Here is a 23,555-nt window from a genome sequence, read left to right as displayed (position 1 = left end):
GGATGCAGCCCCGCGGCCATTTTGGATCCGGGGACTGCAGGGAGAAGACGCTCGGTACACGGTATCACCGATCGTCTCAGGGAAGCACGCATTGAGCCCCCTCCCTGCGCGATGCTTCCCTGTACCGCCGGCACATTGCGATCATGTTTGATCGCGGTGTGCCGGGGGTTAATGTGCCGGGAGCGGTCCGTGACCGCTCCTGGCACATAGTGCCGGATGTCAGCTGCGATTGTCAGCTGACACCCGGCCGCGCTCCCCCCGTGAGCGCGGCCGATCGGATATGACATACTATCCCGTCACTGGGAATTAAGTCCCAGGTCACCTGGACAGGATAGTACGTCATATGGGATTAAGGGGTTATAAAAAAATGTAGGGAAGAGAACTGACCAGAAAATGGCTTTTTTTTCTGGAGTTTAACCCCTTCAAGTTGTGGCCCTTTTTCGTTTTTGCGTTTTCATTTTTCACTTCCCTCCTTCCCAGAGCCATAACTTTTTTATTTTTCCGTCAATATGGCCATGTGAGGGCTTATTTTTTGCGGGACGAGTTGTACTTTTGAATGACACCATTGTTTTTACCATGTCTTTTACTAGAAAACGGGAAAAAAATTCCAAGTGCAGTGACATTGCAAAAAAAGTGCAATCCCACACTTGTTTTTTGTTTGGCTTTTTTGCTAGGTTCATTAAATGCTAAAAATAACCTGCCATTGTGATTCTCTAGGTCATTACGAGTTCATAGACACCTAACATGACTAGGTTATTTTTTATCCAAGTGGTGAAAAAAAATTCAAAACTTTGCTTAAAAAAAAAAAAAGTGCCATTTTCCGATACCCGAAGCGTCTCCATTTTTCGTGATCTGGGGTCGGGTGAGGGCTTATTTTTTGCGTGCCAAACTGATGTTTTTAATAATACCATTTCGGTGCAGATACGTTCTTTTGATCGCCCGTTATTGCATTTTAATGCAATGTGACGGTGACCAAAAAAAACGTAATTCTGGCGTTTCGGATTTTTTTCTCGCTACGCTGTTTAACGATCAGGTTAATGCTTTTTTTAATTGATACATCGGGCGATTCTGAATGCTGCGATACCAAATACGTGTAGGGTTTTTTTTTTTTTAATTGTTTTATTTAGGATGGGGCGAAAGGGGGGTGATTTAAACTTTTATATTTTTTTCATATTTTTAAAAACATTTTTTTTTACTTGTGCCATGCTTCAATAGCCTCCATGGGAGGCTAGAAGCTGGCATAGCCTGATCGGCTCTGCTACACAGCAGCGATCATCAGATCGCTGCTCTGTAGCTGAAATGCAGGTGTGCTGTGAGCGTCGACCACAGGGGGGCGCTCACAGCAGGCCGGCATCAGTAACCATAGAGATCTCAAGGACCTCTATGGTTACCTTCCTGATGCATCGCTGGCCCCAGATCATGTGACGGGGGTCGGCGATGACATAATTTCCGGCCGCCCGGCCGGAAGTGCCGGTTAAATGCCGCTGTCTGCTTTTGACAGCGGCATTTAACAGGTTAATAGCGGCGGGTGAATAGCGATTTCACCCGCTGCTATTGCGCGCACATGTCAGCTGTACAAAACAGCTGACATGTCGCGACTTTGATGTGGGCTCACCGCCGCAGCCCACATCAAAAGGGGTGACACGGCATGCGCAGTAATAGTACGGCGCATGTCGTGAAGGGGTTAAATGTACAGTTTAAACAATTTAGCATTTTGACACATTGAACAAAAACAAGTACCAGAATATTTTTCTTTCTTTTTAAAAAAGGAAGAAATTTAATGGAGACAAATGAGTGATTTCAAAGTGCTTTATTTTAATATCTAAATATTTAAACATTTTTTAAGATCTCTGTTGCTTTTAATTTTTTTTTTTTTTACAACGTTGCAGTGTGTTAAAAGTGATAAGATACCTTTACTATTTGGGTTAGTACTAGTGATGAGCAAATGTGCCCTGATAAGATGTACTCCCAGCATGCTTGGATGCTAACCGAGCTTCTTCGAAAAATATGTTCAAGTCCCGTGGCTGCATGTCTTTTGGCCGTTCGATGGCCACAACATATTCAGGGATTGCCTAACAAATAGGTAATTCCTACAGGTGTTGTAGCTGTCTAACATATAAATAAAAGAAAACTGGCTGAAACATCAAGAACTAGTCTGAACAGGTGCATACCAAAAAAAGCTATTTATATATCAAAATAAAAAAAAGGTTGCACTCAATAGTGTTAAAACATGTCAATGTGAAATACATCAACTGTAAATATCAAAATGGCTTTTGGAATTTAGGAAAAATACACAAGACGTTTAGCACAAAATTTGACCAAATAGTGTGAGTACATCCACCATCGTCAAGGTAATCTCATGATTCGGACGGGTCCCCAACCTATCTGCCCCGTATGAACACTTTCCTATGGCTAATCTCTTCATGTATGGGTGAATATACAGGAAAGATATATATCTTGGTACCGTGTTAGCCAGTGGATATAAACACCTCTCTTGGTAAAGCCTACATTTATGGGTTGGTTGGAACATGATGTGATTACATGTAATTAAAATCACTGCATGGTGAAGGGCAGAGTGCTCAGTCAGAAAGCTTAGCATATAAATAACAGAAAAACAGACTGAAACCTCAAGAACTAATCTGAACAGGTACATGCCAAAAGAAGCAACATATATCAAAATACTTAGTTGTGTACAACCTTTTTCGTAGCTGTCGAACAGCTGTGAGACATGAAGCCACGGGGTCTCGAGCATAGTATTTGAGCACGCTGAAGACACTCAGCTAGCACCTGAGCATGCTAATATAACACCTTATCAGGGCACGCTCACTCATCAATAGTTACAGTGATTCTATCTATCTATCTATCTATCTATCTATCTATCTATCTATCTATCTATCTATCTAACTAGCAAGAATTAAAGGGACTCTGTCACCCCCCTGCAGCCGTTAGAAACTAAAAGAGCCACCTTGTGCAGCAGTAATGCTGCATTCTGACAAGGTGGCTCTTTTAGTTATTGGTGCAGTCAAAGCAGAAATAAAGCGTTTTATAATTTCGCAAAAATACCTGTCTTTAGTCCTGGAGGCAGGTCTTAACCCCCCTGCTGCACATGCCACACTGCGTCACTCAAGGCTTCTTTGGCGCCGGGCGCTGCCCCCTTCACGCTGTTTTCAAATCAAATCCGGTGCTTGCGTTGTTTTGTTCTGCCTGGGGCAGGCGCAGCGAGCGCTGCCCGTCTGACCTCAGATGCAGTCTCGCAGATTGCACCTGTGCGGCCACCCAGCTTGTGAATCCCAGCCCCGCAGTGTGTTATGCATTATGCACAGTGCGAGGCTGGGATTCCTGGGCATGCGCACTGCGTGTGTCAGCCACTCACCCAGGTCCCCCGCCTTACAGCGTGTGCATCTTCAAAACACACACACCAGCTAGCAGGAATTTGCAAGGTTCGTTCCCGGCGATTGCAAGGATGATCGATCAGCTGAAGATACACACGCTGTAAGACGGGGGACCTGGGTGAGTGGCTGACACACGCAAATCTTATTTAACGAAGGAAAGTATAAAAACACTGCTGTGGTGTTCACAATCCTCTTGCAATACGACAAGCTGGATGGCAAAACAAGTGCTAGTAATACCCCAAAAGTAATAGGAATGAAAAAATATCTTTTAACTATGCCAAAGGAGTTGAAAAGAAAAATCTTGAGTGAGGAAAAGGACTCAATTCTGGCTTTACTAGCAGAGGAACACATGCCTCCATATTTAACCCCTTAAGCCCCAAGGGTGGTTTGCACGTTAATGACCGGGCCATTTTGTACAATTCTGACCACTGTCCCTTTATGAGGTTATAACTCTGGAACGCTTCAACGGATCCCAGTGAATCTGACATTGTTTTCTCGTGACATATTGTACTTCATGATAGTGCTAAAATTTCTTTGATATTAGCTGCGTTTATTTGTGAAAAAAAAAACAGAAATTTGACGAAAATTTCGCAATTTTCCAACTTTGAATTTTTATGCCCTTAAATCACAGAGATATGTCACACAAAATACTTAATAAGTAACATTTCCCACATGTCTACTTTACATCAGCACAATCTTGGAACCAAAATTTTTTTTTGTTAGGGAGTTATAAGAGTTAAAAGTTGACCAGCAATTTCTCGCTTTTACAACACCATTTTTTTTTTAGGGACCACATCTCATTTGAAGTCATTTTGAGGGGTCTATATGATAGAAAATAACCAAGTGTGACAGCATTCTAAAAACTGCACCCCTCAAGGTGCTCAAAACCACATTCAAGAAGTTTATTAACCCTTCAGGTGTTTCACATGAATTTTTGGAATGTTTAAATAAAAATTAACATTTAACTTTTTTTCACACATTTACTTCAGCTCTAATTTGTTTTATTTTACGAAGGGTAACAGGAGAAAATCGACCCCAAAAGCTATTGTCCAATTTGTCCTGAGTATGCTGATATCCCATATGTTGGGGTAAATCCCTGTTTGGGAGCACGGGAGAGCTCGGAAGGGAAGAAGCGCTGTTTTGCTTTTTCAACGCAGAATTGGCTGGAATTGAGATCGGACGCCATGTCGCGTTTGGAGAGCCCCTGATGTGCCTAAACAGTGGAAACCCCCCAATTCTAACTGAAACCCTAACCCTAGCCCCAACCCTAGCCCCAGGCCTAACCCTGGCCTTAACCCTACCCCTACCCCTAGCCCCAATGGAAATAAATACATTTTTTTAATTTTATTATTTTTCCCTAACTAAGGGGGTGATGAAGGGGGTTTGATTTACTATTTATAGCGTTTTTTTTAGCGGATTTTTATGATTGGCAGCGGTCTTTTTATGGCCATCGTTTCCGTTTCTGCTGATGCTGGTCGAGCTCCATCAGAAGCATTCGACCTGAGGGCTGCCCCCTTTAAGTAGCAGAGACTGGATTTACTTGCGCCAGCGCGATATTAGTACCCACGCATGCGCAATAACTGGGTACCCAGTCATGCACTGCACCAAATCGCGTCCAGCTCTCGCGCATGCACAGAGCCACCAAGAACGCCATCACAGTGACCCCGCCCCCAAGATGGCGCCGCTGATCGTCACGCGTGTGTACTGGTTCCCGGAGCCCCAGCCGTACACGTACGCTTGGTGAGGCAGCCTATATACTTCCTCCTTCCCCCAGAGGGACCGCCGTGCCAGGATAATGTGTTATGATCTGGTGGCCTAGGAGCAGCATGAGAAGGACTCTGGAGAAGGTGGTCCCTGTACTGACCACAAACCCTGAACCTAGCAGCGCAACTAGAAGTAGCCGTGGGGGGTACCTAACACTCCCTAGACCCCTCGACACAGCCTCAGAACTAACTACCCCTAAAGACAGAAACAGGAAACCTATCTTACCTCAGACAAAATCCCCAAAGGATAGATAGCCCCCCACAAATATTGACGGTGAGAGGAGAGGGAAATAACGTACGCAGAAATGAAATCAGAATTTAGCATAGGAGGCCATACTAGCTAAAAAGAAAGAATAGAACAGAGTACTATGCGGTCAGTATTAAAACACTAGAAAATATCCACCACAGAAAATACAAAACACCACATCTGACTAAAGACATGGAGGGTATATCTGCATCTCCAGAGACACAGCTTGGCTGAAAAAAATCCTTCACAGACAAAGCTGGACAAGACAAACATGAAAATGCACAGAACTATAAGGTCCACAGCAGGTGGACAGCAAAAACAAAGCCAGGACTTATCTTTGAAGAAAAGCACAGCAAACAGGAGAGACCAGAAGGGAAGTGAATCCTCCAAAAACAATGGACAACTGGCACAGACTAAAGGATGAAGCAGGACTAAATAGCTGAATCCAAATTGAACACACCTGATGAATGCTGCGATCCACAGACCGCAGCACTACCACTCATAACCACCGGAGGGAGCCCAAGAGCAGAATTCACAACAATAATGCTGCTGTGGAGTTACCTTACCCGGAGAGGCGGCCGCGATCCCTCCTTACCGCCTCTCCCTGCACACCCTAGAGGCCTACTAGCCCCAGCGGTGGCGCCTCGGGTCACAACACCAGCCAAGGTAGGGGGACCCCCGCTGCCTGGATCGGACTGATTGGCCCCGGAATCCCATGACGAACGAGGTAGGCTACTTTGGGTCTCCCATCAAGGACAGGAAACCAAACTGATGCGGGAGACAGGTACCGCCTTTTTATCTGTAGGTTTCCTGTCCTTGGTGGGCGGATCCCCTCTGTTCGAGCTGCCGACATGGGGGACAGAGAAAAAAGCCTTTCGAGAAGCAAAGGAGAGCCAAACTGAAGTTTGCCAAAGGCCATAAGGATTGGACCATTGAGGACTGGACTAAGGCACTCTTCTCTGATAAATCTAGTTTTCAGCTCTGAACAAAACCTGGTTGTCTAATGGTTAGACCAGGGGTGGGGAACCTCAGGCCCCAGGGCCATTTAAGGCCATCGATGAACTTTCATCAGGCCCCCGGGCAGAATCTCAGAGACCACATTCTTGTGCAGGGAGGTGTATTTTGATTACAACCAGCTCATTAATTTCTTCTTGCTCTGTTAGCACACACATGCGGTGTTCACTACTGAACACTGAAGGGCATGCAATGAAAGATTACGTCCTGAAAGCAGTGCCACAGTCAGGATGTACTTTGTGGGCGGAGATTGTATGGCCCTTGAAGGATGGTATAAATATCCAAATGGCCCTTGACAGAAAAAAAGATTCCCCACCCCTGGGTTAGACGGAGACCTGGAGAGGCATACAAGCCACAGTGTCTTGCACCCACTGTGAAATTTGGTGGAGGATCGGTGATGATCTGGGGATGCTTCAACAAGGCTGGAATTGGGCAGGTTGTTGTTTGCGAAGGACGTATGAATCAAGCCGCATACAAGGTTATCCTGGAAAAACAGTTGATTCCTTCTGCTCAGGCAATGTTCCCCAACTCTGAGGACTGGTTGTTCCAGCAGGACAATGCACCATGCCACACAGCTAGGTCAATCAAGGTGTGGATGAAGGACAACCAAATAAAAACTCTGTTATGTCCAGCCCAATCTCCAGCCCTGAACCCCATTGAAAATCTCTAGACTGTAATCAAAAGGAAGATGGATAGTCACAAGCCATCAAACAAAGAAGAACTGCTTAAATTTTTGCGCCAGTGTGAAAGACTGGTTGAAAGCATGCCAAGACACATGAAAGCTGTGAATAAAAATCATGGTTATTCCACAAAATATTGATTTCTGAACTCTTCCTGAGTTAAAACATTTGTATTGTTGTTTCTAAATGATGATGAACTTGTTTTCTTTGCATTATTTGTGGTCTGCAAGCAATGCATTTTTATTGTTATTTTGACCATTTCTCATTTGCAGAAAATAAATCCAAAATTTATTGCTTGGAACTTCGGAGACATGTTGTCAGTAGTTTATAGATTAAAAGAACATTTTACTCAAAAATAAACCTATAAAGAGAAAAATCAGACAAAATGAACATTTTGCAGTGGTCTCTTAATTTTTGCCAGAGCTGTATGTACTCATGGGAATCGCATACAAGCAGTCACGTATATAGTATATATATATACTCGTGTGAATCGCATACATGCAGTCATGTATATAGCATATATATACTTGTTTGAATCGCACACATGCAGACACGTATATAGCATATTTATACTCGTGTGAATAGCATACATGCAGTCATGTATATAGCATATATATACTCATGGGAATCGCACACATGCATTCATGTATATACTCGTGTGAATCGCACACATGCAGTCACGTATATAGCATACACATACTCATGGGAATCGCATACATGCAGTCACATATATAGCATATATATACTAGTGTGAATCGCATACATGCAGTCACGTATATAGTATAAACCAGTGTGAATTGCATACATGCAGTCACGTATATAGCATATATATACTTGTGGGAATCGCATACATGCAGTCACGTATATAGCATATATATATATATACTCGTGTGAATCGCATACATGCAGTCACGTATATAGCATATATATGCTTGTGTGAATCGCACACATGCAGTCACGTATATAGCATATATATATACTCGTGTGAATCGCACACATGCAGTCACGTATATAGCATACACATACTCATGGGAATCGCATACATGCAGTCACATATATAGCATATATATACTAGTGTGAATCGCATACATGCAGTCACGTATATAGTATAAACCAGTGTGAATTGCATACATGCAGTCACGTATATAGCATATATATACTTGTGGGAATCGCACACATGCAGTCACGTGTATAGCGTATATGTACTCGTGGGAATCGTACACATGCAGTTATGAATATACTCGTGTGAATCGCATACATGCACTCACATATATATATACTCGTGGGAATCGCACTCATGCAGTCACGGATACAACAATAGCATATACATATTCGCGGGAATCGCATACATGCAGTCACGTACATAGCATATATATACTCGTGTGAATCGCATACATGCAGTCACATATATAGCATATATGGTATATATTCATGGGAATCGCACACATGCAGTCACGTATATAGCATATATATACTCGTGTGAATCGCATACATGCAGTCACTTATATAGCATATACGGTATATATTCGTGGGAATCGCACACATGCAGTCACGTACATAGCATATATATACTCATGTGAATCACATACATGCAGTCACGTATATAGCATATACAGTATATATTCGTGGGAATCGCACACATGCAGTCACATATATAGCATATATATACTTGAGGGAATCGCATACATGCAGTCATGTACATAACATATGCCATATATACTCGTGTGAATCGCACACATGAAGTCACATATATAGCATATATATATATATATATATTCGTGGGAATCGCATACATGCAGTCACGTATATAGCATATATGTAGTCGTGTGAATCGCACACATGCAGTCATGCATATACAGTACAGACCAAAAGTTTGGACACACTCATTTAAAGATTATTCTGTATTTTCATGACTATGAAAATTATACATTCACACTGAAGACATCAAAACTATGAATTAACACATGTGCAATTACAGGTCCTTCTAAAAAAATTAGCATATAGTGTTAAATTTCATTATTTACCATAATGTAATGATTACAATTAAACTTTCATATATTATAGATTCATTATCCACCAACTGAAATTTGTCAGGTCTTTTATTGTTTTAATACTGATGATTTTGGCATACAACTCCTGATAACCCAAAAAACCTGTCTCAATAAATTAGCATATCAAGAAAAGGTTCTCTAAACGACCTATTACCCTAATCTTCTGAATCAACTAATTAACTCTAAACACATGCAAAAGATACCTGAGGCTTTTATAAACTCCCTGCCTGGTTCATTACTCAAAACCCCCATCATGGGTAAGACTAGCGACCTGACAGATGTCAAGAAGGCCATCATTGACACCCTCAAGCAAGAGGGTAAGACCCAGAAAGAAATTTCTCAACAAATAGGCTGTTCCCAGAGTGCTGTATCAAGGCACCTCAATGGTAAGTCTGTTGGAAGGAAACAATGTGGCAGAAAACGCTGTACAACGAGAAGAGGAGACCGGACCCTGAGGAAGATTGTGGAGGACCGATTCCAGACCTTGGGGAACCTGAGGAAGCAGTGGACTGAGTCTGGTGTGGAAACATCCAGAGCCACCGTGCACAGACGTGTGCAGGAAATGGGCTACAGGTGCCGCATTCCCCAGGTAAAGCCACTTTTGAGCTACAGAGAAGCAGCACTGGACTGTTGCTAAGTGGTCCCAAGTACTTTTTTCTGATGAAAGCAAATTTTGCATGTCATTCGGAAATCAAGGTGCCAGAGTCTGGAGGAAGACTGGGGAGAAGGAAATGCCAAAATGCCTGAAGTCCAGTGTCAAGTACCCACAGTCTGTGATGGTGTGGGGTGCCATGTCAGCTGCTGGTGTTGGTCCACTGTGTTTCATCAAGGGCAGGGTCAATGCAGCTAGCTATCAGGAGATTTTGGAGCACTTCATGCTTCCATCGGCTGAAATGCTTTATGGAGATGAAGATTTCATTTTTCAGCACGACCTGGCACCTGCTCACAGTGCCAAAACCACTGGTAAATGGTTTACTGACCATGGTATTACTGTGCTCAATTGGCCTGCCAACTCTCCTGACCTGAACCCCATAGAGAATCTGTGGGATATTGTGAAGAGAAAGTTGAGAGACGCAAGACCCAACACTCTGGATGAGCTTAAGGCCGCTATTGAAGCATCCTGGGCCTCCATAACATCTCAGCAGTGTCACAGGCTGATTGCCTCCATGCCACGCCGCATTGAAGCAGTCATTTCTGCCAAAGGATTCCCGACCAAGTATTGAGTGCATAACTGAACATTATTATTTGTTGTTTTTTTTGTTTGTTATTAAAAAACACTTTTATTTGATTGGATGGGTGAAATATGCTAATTTCTTGAGACAGGTTTTTTGGGTTATCAGGAGTTGTATGCCAAAATCATCAGTATTAAAACAATAAAAGACCTGACAAATTTCAGTTGGTGGATAATGAATCTATAATATATGAAAGTTTAATTGTAATCATTACATTATGGTAAATAATGAAATTTAACACTATATGCTAATTTTTTGAGAAGGACCTGTATATACTTAACAAAAAAGTGTGAAACAACTGAAAATATGTCTTATATTCTAGGTTCTTCAAAGTAGCCACCTTTTGCTTTGATGACTGCTTTGCACACTCTTGGCATTCTCTTGATGAGCTTCAAGAGGTAGTCACCGGGAATGGTTTTCACTTCACAGGTGTGTCTTATCAGGTTTAATAAGTGGGATTTCATGCCTTATAAATGGGGTTGGGACCATCAGTTGTGTTGTGCAGAAGTGCTGAATAGACTGTTAGAATTTGTATTATGGCAAGAAAAAAGCAGCTAAGTAAAGAAAAACGAGTGGCCATCATTACTTTAAGAAATGAAAGTCAGTCAGTCCAAAAAATTGGGAAAACTTTGAAAGTGTCCCCAAGTGCAGTGGTAAAAACCATCAAGAGCTACAAAGAAACTGGCTCACACGAGGACCACCCCAGGAAAGGAAGACCAAGAGTCACCTCTGCTTCTGAGGATAAGTTTATCCGAGTCACCAGCCTCAGAAATCACAGGTTAACAGCAGCTCAGATTAGAGACCAGGTCAATTCCACAGAGTTCTAGCTGCAGACACATCTCTACAACAACTGTTAAGAGGAGACTTTGTGCAGCAGGCCTTCATGGTAAAATAGCTGCTAGGAAACCACTGCTAAGGACAGGCAACAAGCAGAAGAGACTTGTTTGGGCTAAAGAACACAAGGAATGGACATTAGACCAGTGGAAATCTGTGCTTTGGTCTGATAAGTCCAAATCTGAGATCTTTGGTTCCAATCACCATGTCTTTGTGCAATGCAGAAAAGGTGAAGGGATGGAATCTACATGCCTGGTTCCCACCGTGAAGCATGGAGGAGGTGTGATGGTGTGGGGGGGCTTTGCTGGTGACACTGTTGGGGATTTATTCAAAATTGAAGGAATACTAAACCAGCATGGCTACCACAGCATCTTGCAGCGGCATGCTATTCCATCCGGTTTGCGTTTAGTTGGACCATCATTTATTTTTCAACAGGACAATGACCCCAAACACACCTCCAGGCTGTGAAAAGGCTATTTGACCAGGAAGGAGAGTGATGAAGTGCTACGCCAGTTGACCTGGCCTCCACAGTCACCAGACCTGTACCCAATCGAGATGGTTTGGGGTGAGCTGGACCGCAGAGTGAAGGCAAAAGGCCCAACAAGTGCTAAGCATCTCTGGGAACTCCTTCAAGATTGTTGGAAGACCATTCCTGGTGACTACCTCTTGAAGCTCATCAAGAGAATGCCAAGAGTGTACAAAGCACGCATCAAAGCAAAAGGTGGCTACTTTGAAGAACCTAGAATATAACAAATAACAAAAAAGTGTGAAACAACTGAAATTAAGTATATAATTCCACGTGTGTTATTTCATAGTTTTGAGGCCTTCAGTGTGAATGTACAATTTTCATAGTCATAAAAATACAGAAAAATCTTTAAATAAGGTGTGTCCAAAGTTTTGGTCTGTACTGTACAGTCATGGCCAAAAGTATTGACAACCCGGCAATTCTGTCAGATAATACTCATTTTCTTCCTGAAAATGATTGCAAACACAAATTGTTTGGTATTATTATGTTCATTTAATTTGTCTTAAATAAAAAAACACAAAAAAGAATTGTCCTAAAGCCAAATTGGATATAATTCCACACCAAACATAAAAAGGGGGTGGACAAAAGTATTGACACTGTTCGAAAAATCATGTGATGCTTCTCTAATTCGTGTAATTAACAGCACCTGTAACTTACCTGTGGCACCTAACAGGTGTTGGCAATAACTAAATCACACTTGCAGCCAGTTTACATGGATTAAAGTTGACACAACCTCTGTCCTGTGTCCTTGTGTGTACCACATTGAGCATGGAGAAAAGAAAGAAGACCAAAGAACTGTCTGAGGACTTGAGAAACCAAATTGTGAGGAAGCATGAGCAATCTCAAGGCTACAAGTCCATCTCCAAAGACCTGTGTCTACCGTGCGCAGTGTCATCAAGAAGTTTAAAGCCCATGTGTCATGTCGGACGCTGTTCACACTAGGGCGTCCGACAGACAGCGGTAATTCCACATTTGTCCACTATACGTTCAGTCGCGCCGGCTGGATTTTATCCAGGATATGCAGGGTTAATCTGGCTGCTTATCTGGTTGGTGGCTGGGTCACGCCCGTGGCCTTTAAATAGTCATTCTGGACTTTGGGCGTCACCAATTACAGCTTGTGTCTTGTGCCTGGTGATCTCGGTCTGGAGTGGTGGTCTAGGAATTGAAGTATCGTATCTGGTGGTGTATTTCCTTTGTCATATTTCTCCTTCCTATATTTGTGTTTATTTTTGCACTGTGCACATTATAGTGTTTTCCTGTGTGTCTGCGGCGTGGTGCGTTTTTATTTTTCCCTGTCTGTACTTTCTGTGTAGGTTGGTGTGTGGTCTTATCACTGGGTGGCGGGTGGAGGTTTCAGCATAGGGCTGAAACAGGAGTCAGGGTCAGGCCTGGCGGCCCAGACAAGCACACCATCAGTGTAAATTCTGGGAGAGGGACAGACAGGGTTTTCCCTAGTCTGAGGGATATCGCAGGGGCCCGGGTAATCAGCTTTAGTCTACCCAATACCCCGTGACACCATGGCACTGTGGCTAACATCCCTAGATGTGGACGGAAAAGAAAAATTGACAAGAGATTTCAACGCAAGATTGTTCGGATGTTGAATAAAGAACCTCGACTAACATCTAAACAAGTTCAAGCTGCCCTGCAGTCCGAGAGTACAACAGTGTCAACCCGTACTATCCGTCGACATCTGAATGAAAAGGGACTGCATTGTAGGAGACCCAGGAAGACCCCACTTCTTACCCAGAGACATAAAAAAGCCAGGCTGGAGTTTGCCAAAACTTACCTGAAAAAGCCTAAAACGTTTTAGAAGAATGTTCTCTGGTCAGATGAGACAAAAGTAGAGCTTATTGGGCAAAGGCATCAACATAGAGTTTACAGGAGAAAAAAAAGGCATTCAAAGAAAACAACACGGTCCCTACAGTCAAACATGGCGGAGGTTCCCTGATGTTTTGGGGTTGCTTTGCTGCCTCTGGCACTGGACTGCTTGACCGTGAGCATGGCATTATAAAGTCTGAAGACTACCAACAAATTTTGCAGCATAATGTAGGGCCCAGTGTGAGAAAGCTGGGTCTCCCTCAGAGGTCATGGGTCTTCCAGCAGGACAATGACCCAAAACACACTTCAAAAAGCACTAGAAAATGGTTTGAGAGAAAGCACTGGAGACTTCTAGGTGGCCAGCAATGAGTCCAGACCTGAATCCCATAGAACACCTGTGGAGAGATCTAAAAATGGCAGTTTGGAGAAGGCACCCTTCAAATATCAGGGACCTGGAGCAGTTTGCCAAAGAAGAATGGTCTAAAATTCCAGCAGAGCATTGTAAGAAACTCATTGATGGTTACCAGAAGCGGTTGGTCGCAGTTATTTTGGCTAAAAGTTGTGCAACCAAGTATTAGGCTAAGGGTGCCAATACTTTTGTCTGGCCCATTTTTGGAGTTTTGTGTGAAATGATCAATGTTTTGCTTTTTGCTTTCATTCTCTTTTGTGTTTTTTCATTTAAGACAAAATTAAATGAAGATAATAATACCAAATAATTTGTGTTTGCAATCATTTTCAGGAAGAAACTGAGTATTATCTGACAGAATTGCAGGGGTGTCAATATTTTGGCCATGACTGTATGTACTCGTGTGAATCTCATACATGCTGTTATGTATATAGCATATATACTCGTGTGAATTGCACACATGCAGTCACGTATATAGCATATATGTACTCGTGTGAATTGCATACATGCAGTCATGTATATAGAATTTATGTACTCGTGTGAATCGCATACATGCAGTCATGTATATAGCATATATATACTCGTGGGAATCGCATACATGCAGTAACGTATATAGCATATATATATACAAGTGGGAATCGCATACATGCAGTCACGTATATAGCATATATGTACTCGTGTGAATCGCATACATGCAGTCATGTATATAGCATATATAGTAACATAGTAACATAGTTATTAAGGTTGAAGGAAGACTATATGTCCATCTAGTTCAACCCATAGCCTAACCTAACATGCCCTAACATGTTGATCCAGAGGAAGGCAAAAAAAAAACAATGTGGCAAATAGTAAGCTCCACTTTGGGGAAAAAAATTCCTTCCCGACTCCACATACGGCAATCAGACTAGTTCCCTGGATCAACGCCCTATCAAGGAATCTAGTATATATACCCTGTAACATTATACTTTTGCAGAAAGGTATCCAATCCCCTCTTAAATTTAAGTAATGAATCACTCATTACAACATCATACGGAAGAGAGTTCCATAGTCTCACTGCTCTTACAGTAAAGAACCCGCGTCTGTTATTATGCCTAAACTTTCTTTCCTCCAGAAGTAGAGGATGCCCCCTTGTCCCTGTCTTTGTACTGTCCCCTCATATATTCAGGGCCGGCTCCAGGATTTTGTGGGCCCCGGGCAAAAAAGTCTCAGTGGGCCCACATACCACGATTCATGATGCACAGATACGGAGGAGAAATATAGATATACTACATAGGGCCTAGCCTTCCCCCTCATCCTTCACATAGGCAGATATGCACACACACAATACGCAGACATACACACACATCTACAGTACGCAGACATGCGCACTCTCACACACACACACACAATACGCAGACATGCACACACACAAATACGCAGACATGCACACACACACACACACACAAATACGCAGACATGCACACACACACACAATACGCAGACATGCACACACACACACAATACGCAGACATACACACACAATACGCAGACATACATACACACAATACGCAGACATACACATACAGTACGCAGACATGCTGCATACACATACAGTACTCCGACATGCACACACACATGCAGCACTCAGACATGCACACACACAATACGCAGACATGCGCGCACACACACACACACACACAATACGCAGACATACACACACAATACGCAGACATACACATACAGTACACAGACATGCTGCACACACATACAGTACTCAGACATGCACACACACACACGGCACTCATGCGCACACACACACACACACAATACGCAGACATGCACACACACACACAATACGCAGACATGCGCACACACACACAATACGCAGACATGCACACACACACAATACGCAGACATACACATGCAATACGCAGACATGCACACAAATACAATACGCAGACATGCACACAAATACAATACACAGATATACACATACAATACGCAGATATTTACATACATATATTTGAAGACAAATTCACAAAAATACATAAATATGTACAGTCAAACACACTGATATACACAGAGATGCACATCATACAGGCATACACAGACATACAGACAGACACAACACACAAGCCTCACTCACCTCCCCCAGGCTTGTCACCCATCAGGCTCCTCTGGCATGTGGATATGGAGGGAGTGCTGCTTGATCGATGGCCGTCACTTAAACAGACATAGCCACCCACAGTGCACGCTGCAGCTGTGTCTGTTACTAATGATGCGGTCAGGCAGACACTGTGCCTTTAACTTTGCTTGTCTGTCCGCCCGGCCGCGTCATTACTAGAAGAAGCAGAGACATCGCTGCAGAGTGCACTGTGCGCGGCCATGTTTATTTAAGTGACGGCTGAGCTCAAGTAGTGGCGAAGCTGTTGGGGGAGCAGCCCGGGCTCCCTGGTATCCCGGCCACGAGTGGGCCCCCCCATTTATTCAGGGCCCCGGAATTTGCCCTGGTACGCCGGGTGCTGACGCCGGCCCTGCATATATTTATACATTAAAATAAGATCACCCCTTAGTCTTCGTTTTTCCAAACTAAATAGCCCCAAGTGTAATAACCTATCTTGGTATTGCAGACCCCCCAGTCCTCTAATAACCTTGGTCGCTCTTCTCTGCACCCGCTCTAGTTCAGCTATGTCTTTCTTATACACCGGAGACCAGAACTGTGCACAGTATTCTAAGTGTGGTCGAACTAGTGTCTTGTATAGAGGTAAAATTATGTTCTCCTCATGTGTATCTATGCCTCTTTTAATGCATCCTATTATTTTATTTGCCTTTGTAGCAGCTGCCTGACACTGGCCACTGAATATGAGTTTGTCATCCACCCATACACCCAGGTCTTTTTCATTGATGGTTTTGCCCAGAGATTTGGAATTAAGCACATAGTTATTCATCTTATTACTTCTACCCAAGTGTATGACCTTACATTTATCCCTATTAAAGCTCATTTGCCATTTATCAGCCCAAGCTTCTAGTTTACATAAATCATCCTGTAATATAAAATTGTCCTCCTCTGTATTGATTACCCTGCAGAGTTTAGTGTCATCTGCAAATATTGAAATTCTGCTCTGTATGCCCCCTACAAGGTCATTAATAAATATGTTATAAAGAAGAGGGCCCAATACTGACCCCTGTGGTACCCCACTACTAACCGCAACCCAGTCTGAGTGTGCTCCATTAATAACCACCTTTTGTTTCCTATCCCTGAGCCAGCTCTTAACCCACTTACACATATTTTCCCCTATCCCCATGTAACGGGGTCTACCAAGCTGGGGTACCTCTTTCAGTACCACTCCGTGTTTCAGGAGGACCACTCTGCTTTTGCTGGATTCTGAATGAAGGACGCTGGCTCGAATTCCTTGATTACGTGAGAGCATATAAAAGCTGACTGCTACTCCACGTATTTCCAGTCTAAAAGAACACACTTTATTTACAGCACACAGAATATATAACACAGATACACAGGGCAGGCCAATAGAAAAAGCAGGCCAGACATACATTACAATAGCCGCAGGGGGCTGGAGCCTGCTGATATTTACTGTGGGAATTACAAAGGTGGGGGAGGACAAAAGCGGAATATCGTGTCCCCTCTGCCCAGGGGCGCAGCCTGTGGACTGATGCATTTCACATGGATCTAACTCAAAATCCAATAGGCACGAGGTGTAAATCCTCAAAATCATATGAAAAAACCTCAGTATAAAATTATTTTTATTATTAAAAACAAGGCAAACAAACCCACCTACAGTAACCAACACAAATCAAAAAACCAACAAACAAAAAAATGTGCTCAAAACGAATAAAATAAAACTAATGGGGAAACCTGGAACACCCTATTAAAGGCACCAATACTGCCCCTGCCTGGCTGCGGAGGTAGACGCCCTAGGGGGGAGCGTTATGGCGCCCCCGCTCCACGATGACTCTCTTTATGGGCCCTACAAAGCCCTGCAGCCACTAATGTAAGCCACTGCCCACACACTAAAGGGTCCTCTAGCACTAAACAGATAACTACTATGCTAGGGATTACCTAGTTCCCCAAAAGCAACACGCTATGTACACACACTATTGGCGATAAGTATATAACAACTGGATAGTCATTCACAGCGGCCCCGAGATCCTTAGCACAGTATAGATACACTTCTAGATAAATCCAGCCACCGGATCATCTATATACATTTACATGGGCTAACACTCAGAGTAGTGTGGGTAGAAATCAAGATAAGTTCAGCCGGATCAGCTCATTTTTATGCATGGACTAATATACCAATGATGTGTCCCTGCTATCTTACTCCGGTCTTCCCACACAATTACAGCAGTGTTTACAATTACCCACATAGAGCCACAGAATCAGGCCATAAATACTCATCTGTGCCGCTGTGTAACACCGAATGCCATTTTAAAGAACACGCCTCAACGCGTTTCGCCTATGCAGGCTAATCAGAAGGCCAGATGTACCGATATCTTGTGTCACATCAGATTGTGGATAGCTTTCCACAATCTGATGTGACACAAGATATGAAGTGTATCTATACTGTACTAAGGATCTCGGGGCCGCTGTGAATGACTATCCAGTTGTTATATACTTATCGCCATATGTGTGTGTGTACATAGCATGCTGCTTTTAGGGAACTAGGTAATCCCTAGCATAGTAATTATCTGTTTAGTGCTAGAGGACCCTTTAGTATGTGGGCAGTGGCTTACATTAGTGGCTGCAGGGCTTTGTAGGTTTTTTGATTTGTGTTGGTTACTGTAGGTGGGTTTGTTAGCCTTGTTTTTAATAATAAAAATAATTTTATACTGAGGTTTTTTTATATGATTTTGTGCATTTCACATGGAACCTATTATACATAATATATACTGCATAACACATTCTTGGTGCTGGGTGTTGTGAATTCCGCTCTTGGGTGGTTGTAAGTGGCACTTTTGTGAGTTCTGCTCTTGGGCTCCCTCCGGTGGTTTTAAGTGGAATGGCTGCTCCTTGGATATAGCAGTCTGCAGCTGCTTCCACTGATTGTCTTTCTGCTCGGCTATTTATGCCTGGCTCTTTCCTTCAGCCAGTGCCACTTGTCAATGGTTCCTGGTTGGATTCACATCTCTCTTGGATTTCCCTGATATCCTGACCAGTTCAGCAAAGATAAGTCCTTGCTTTGATCTTTTCTGTCCACATGTTGTGGACTTATTTGTTCTGTGCATTCTATGTTTTGTCCAGCTTGTCAGTATGGATTAATTCAGTTAAGCTGGAAGCTCTGGGAAGAAGATTTACCCTCCACACCTTTAGTCAGGTGTGGAGATTTTTGTAAACTCTGTGTGGATTTTTGTAGTTTTTAATACTGACCGCACAGTATTCTATCCTGTCCTATCTATCTAGCTAGACTGGCCTCCTGTGCTACATCTTGGTTTCATTCTGTGTATGTCTTTTCCCTCTCCACTCACAGTCATTACTTGTGGGGAGCTATCTATCCTTTGGGAATCTTCTCTGAGGCAAGATAGTTTTCCTGTTTCTATCTTTAGGGGTAGTTAGTTCTCAGGCTGTGACGAGGTGCCTAGGGAGTGACAGGAGCATCCCACGGCTACTTCTAGTGTTGTGTTGCGCTTAGGGACTGCGGTCAGTACAGGTACCACCTCCTTCAGAGCTCGTCCCATGTTGCTCCTAAACCACCAGTTCAGCACAGTACTGTTATGAACCAGGAACCATTGATAACTGGCACTGGCTGAAGGAAAGAGCCAGGCATAAATAGCCGAGCAGAAAGACAATCAGTGGAAGCAGCTGCAGACTGCTAAATCCAAGGAGCAGCCATTCCACTTAAAACCACCGGAGGGAGCCCAAGAGCAGAACTCACAAAAGTGCCACTTACAACCACCGGAGGGAGCCCAAGAGCAGAATTCACAACAGCTGGGGGTTCTGTAACACGGCTCCCCTTTTCAGCGACGCGATCGGCATACACAGTCTGATCCTTAACGGATCGGTTTGGGGATGACCGAAGCTTATGGGGTTGGTACAAGTTCCGTTTGTCGACTTAGTCCATCGGCATTACCGTTTTGTTTGCCGGGTCTGTAGTGGATGGTGAAGTCCAGAGGTTGTAGGGCTAAACTCCACCTCAGTAATGTGGCGTTGTCTCCGGAGACCCGATTAAGCGAGACTAGGGGATTATGGTCCGTTAGGAGGGAAAACTGTCGTCCATACAAATATGGTTGTAAGTTTTTGAGTGCCCATACTATTGCCAGGCACTCCTTCTCGATGGCCGCATAGCTCACTTCACGGGGCAGTAGTTTCCGACTCAGTTAACCTACCGGGTGTTCTTGGCCGTCCGGCCCGACTTGCCTCAGTACTGCCCCCAATCCAAACATAGAAGCGTCTGTGTGAACAAGGAAACGTTTATTTGGATCGGGTGCGGCCAATACAGGGGTATTGGTGAGGGTGTCCTTTAGCTGCAGGAAGGCTTCCTCACACTCTGGGGTCCAGGTTAACTGGCGGGGTTGGTTCTTACGGGTCAGATCAGTGAGGGGCTTGGCCACACTGCTGTAATTGGGAACGAATTTCCTATAATACCCCGCTGTCCCTAGAAACGCCATGACCTGGGTTTTAGTGCGTGGGGTGGGCCATTTGGCTATGGCCTCAATCTTGGCTGGTTCTGGTCTCTGTTTCCCACTTCCTACCCAATGCCCTAAATACTGAACCTCTGCTTTGCCCTCGTGACACTTGTTTGGGTTCAGGGTGATTCCGGCCTTGTGGATCCTGTCTAATACTGTCTCTAGGTGATTTAGATGCTCTTCCCATGTCGCGCTGTAGATGGCGATGTCATCCAGGTAGGCACACGCATAGTCCTGGAGACCATCCAGAAGCCGGTCAGCCAGCCTCTGGAAGGTCGCCGGGGCAGTCTTCATCCCGAATGGCATAACTCGAAACTGGAATAAGCCAAACGAGGTGACAAATGCCGACTTGGGAATAGCATCAGGACTAAGGGGAATCTGCCAGTAGCCTTTGCATAGATCGATGGTGGTCAAATACTTTGCCCCTGCCAGCCGGTCTAACAAGTCATCCACACGCGGCATGGGATACGCATCCCTCACTGTTTTCTCATTGAGCTTACGATAGTCTACACAAAGCCGTGTAGTCCCATCCTTCTTGGGCACTAACACTACGGGGGATGCCCAGGGACTGACTCTTCAATGACCCCTAAATGCAACATCTCTTGTCGCATCCCTTCTCGTACAGACTCAGGGAGGCGGAAGGGGGGTTGTCTGTTGTGAATTCTGTGGTCAAGCTCCCTCCTGTGGTCATGAGTGGTACTTCGGCTGGTTCTGTCCATGAGCTTCCTCTGGTGGATGTGAGTGGGGCTGCGGCTTCTGAGTTTCCTTCCTCAGGTGACGAGGTTAAGTCGTTAGGTGCTGCTCTATTTAACTCCACCTAGTTCTTTGTTCCTGGCCTCCAGTCAATGTTCCAGTATTGGTCTTGCTCTCTCCTGGATCGTCTTGTGGCCTGTCTGCCCTGCATAAGCTAAGTTCTGCTTGTGTTACTTTTGTTTGCTATTTTTTCTGTCCAGCTTGCTATATTGGTTTGTCTTGCTTGCTGGAAGCTCTGGGACGCAGAGGGAGCAACTCCGTACCGTTAGTTGGAGCGGAGGGTCTTTTTGCGCCCTCTGCGTGGTTGTTTGTAGGTTTTTGTGCTGACCGCAAAGCTATCTTTCCTATCCTCGGTCTATTCAGTAAGTCGGGCCTCGCTTTGCTAAAATCTATTTCATCTCTGTTTGTATTTTCATCTTTACTCACAGTCATTATATGTGGGGGGCTGCCTTTTCCTTTGGGGAATTTCTCTGAGGCAAGGTAGGCTTATTTTTCTATCTTCAGGGCTAGTTAGTTTCTCAGGCTGTGCCCGAGGCGCCTAGGTCTGGTCAGGAGCGCTCCACGGCTACCTCTAGTGTGGTGTGATAGGATTAGGGATTGCAGTCAGCAGAGTTCCCACGTCTCAGAGCTCGTCCTATGTTATTAGTAACTATCAGGTCCATTGTGGTTCTAAATCACCAGTTCATAACAGTACTGGAGGCCCAAGGTACTAATGCTTCTCAATAGAGGGAAAAGAGAAGTTCTGAGACCATTTTTTTTTCTTTGCACTGTGTTTTGTCTTTCTTTTCCCCTTTACATCAGGGTGGTTCAGAACACAGGTGTAGACATGGACATTCAAGGTCTGTCCTCTTTGATGGATAATCTCACTATAAGTGTACAGAACATTCAAGATTTAGTGGTTCAGAATCCTATGTTAGAACCTAAAATTCCTATTCCTGAGTTATTTTCTGGAGATAGAGCTAAGTTTCTGAATTTCAAAAATAATTGTAAACTATTTCTGGCTTTGAAACCCCGCTCCTCTGGTGACCCAGTTCAACAAGTAAAGATCATTATTTCTTTATTACGTGGCGACCCTCAAGACTGGGCATTTTCCCTTGCGCCAGGAGATCCTGCATTATGCGATATTGATGCGTTTTTTCTGGCGCTCGGGTTGCTTTATGATGAACCTAATTCAGTGGATCAGGCAGAGAAAATCTTGCTGGCTCTGTGTCAGGGCCAGGATGAGGTAGAGATATATTGTCAGAAGTTTAGGAAGTGGTCTGTGCTCACTCAATGGAATGAATGTGCTTTGGCAGCAATTTTCAGAAAGGGTCTCTCTGAAGCCCTTAAGGATGTCATGGTGGGATTTCCTATGCCTGCTGGTCTGAATGAGTCTATGTCTTTGGCCATTCAGATCGATCGACGCTTACGTGAGCGTAAAACTGTGCACCATTTGGCGGTATTATCTGAGCATAAACCTGAGCCTATGCAATGTGATAGGACTTTGACTAGAGCAGAACGGCAAGAACACAGACGTCGGAATGGGCTGTGTTTTTACTGTGGTGATTCCACTCATGCTATCTCTGATTGTCCTAAGCGCACCAGGCGTTTCGCTAGGTCTGCCACCATTGGTACGGTACAGTCGAAATTTCTTTTGTCCGTTACTTTGATCTGCGCTTTGTCATCCTATTCTGTCATGGCATTTGTGGATTCAGGCGCTGCCCTGAATTTGATGGACTTGGAGTTTGCTAGGCGCTGTGGGTTTTTCTTGGAGCCCTTGCAGTATCCTATTCCATTGAGAGGAATTGATGCCACGCCTTTGGCCAAGAATAAGCCTCAGTATTGGACCCAACTGACCATGTGCATGGCTCCTGCGCATCAGGAGGATATTCGCTTTTTGGTGTTGCAGAATCTGCATGATGTGGTCGTGTTGGGGTTGCCATGGCTACAAGTCCATAACCCAGTATTGAATTGGAAATCTATGTCTGTGTCCAGCTGGGGTTGTCAGGGGGTACATGGTGATGTTCCATTTCTGTCTATTTCATCATCCACCCCTTCTGAGGTCCCAGAGTTCTTGTCAGATTACCGGGATGTATTTGATGAGCCCAAGTCCAGTGCCCTACCTCCGCATAGGGATTGCGATTGTGCTATCGATTTGATTCCTGGTAGTAAGTTTCCTAAAGGTCGACTGTTTAATTTGAATGTACCTGAGCACGCCGCTATGCGGAGTTAGGTAAAG

General features: G+C 44.0%; 1 protein-coding gene across 6 annotated transcripts in view; it reads right to left on the bottom strand.

The window, feature by feature from the left end:
* Positions 1-23,555, bottom strand: part of LOC138667072 (oocyte zinc finger protein XlCOF6-like) — a 157,652-nt gene that overhangs the window by 113,031 nt on the left and 21,066 nt on the right. For 2 of the 6 annotated variants that reach the window (XM_069755334.1, XM_069755338.1), the window contains exon 1: positions 3,064-3,353. The exons of 2 other annotated variants lie outside the window; for them this stretch is intronic. The gene's annotated coding sequence lies outside the window, so the exon portion shown is untranslated. Of the gene's footprint in view, positions 1-3,063; positions 3,354-23,555 lie in introns of those variants that run through there. 2 more of the 6 variants (XM_069755339.1, XM_069755341.1) reach the window with 1 other exon arrangement.

This window comes from Ranitomeya imitator, chromosome 2, assembly GCF_032444005.1.
Source record: "Ranitomeya imitator isolate aRanImi1 chromosome 2, aRanImi1.pri, whole genome shotgun sequence".
NCBI classification, from domain to species: domain Eukaryota; kingdom Metazoa; phylum Chordata; class Amphibia; order Anura; family Dendrobatidae; genus Ranitomeya; species Ranitomeya imitator.
The sequence above is the reverse complement of the archived record's forward strand: the minus strand, read 5'-3'. Positions and strand labels throughout refer to the sequence as shown.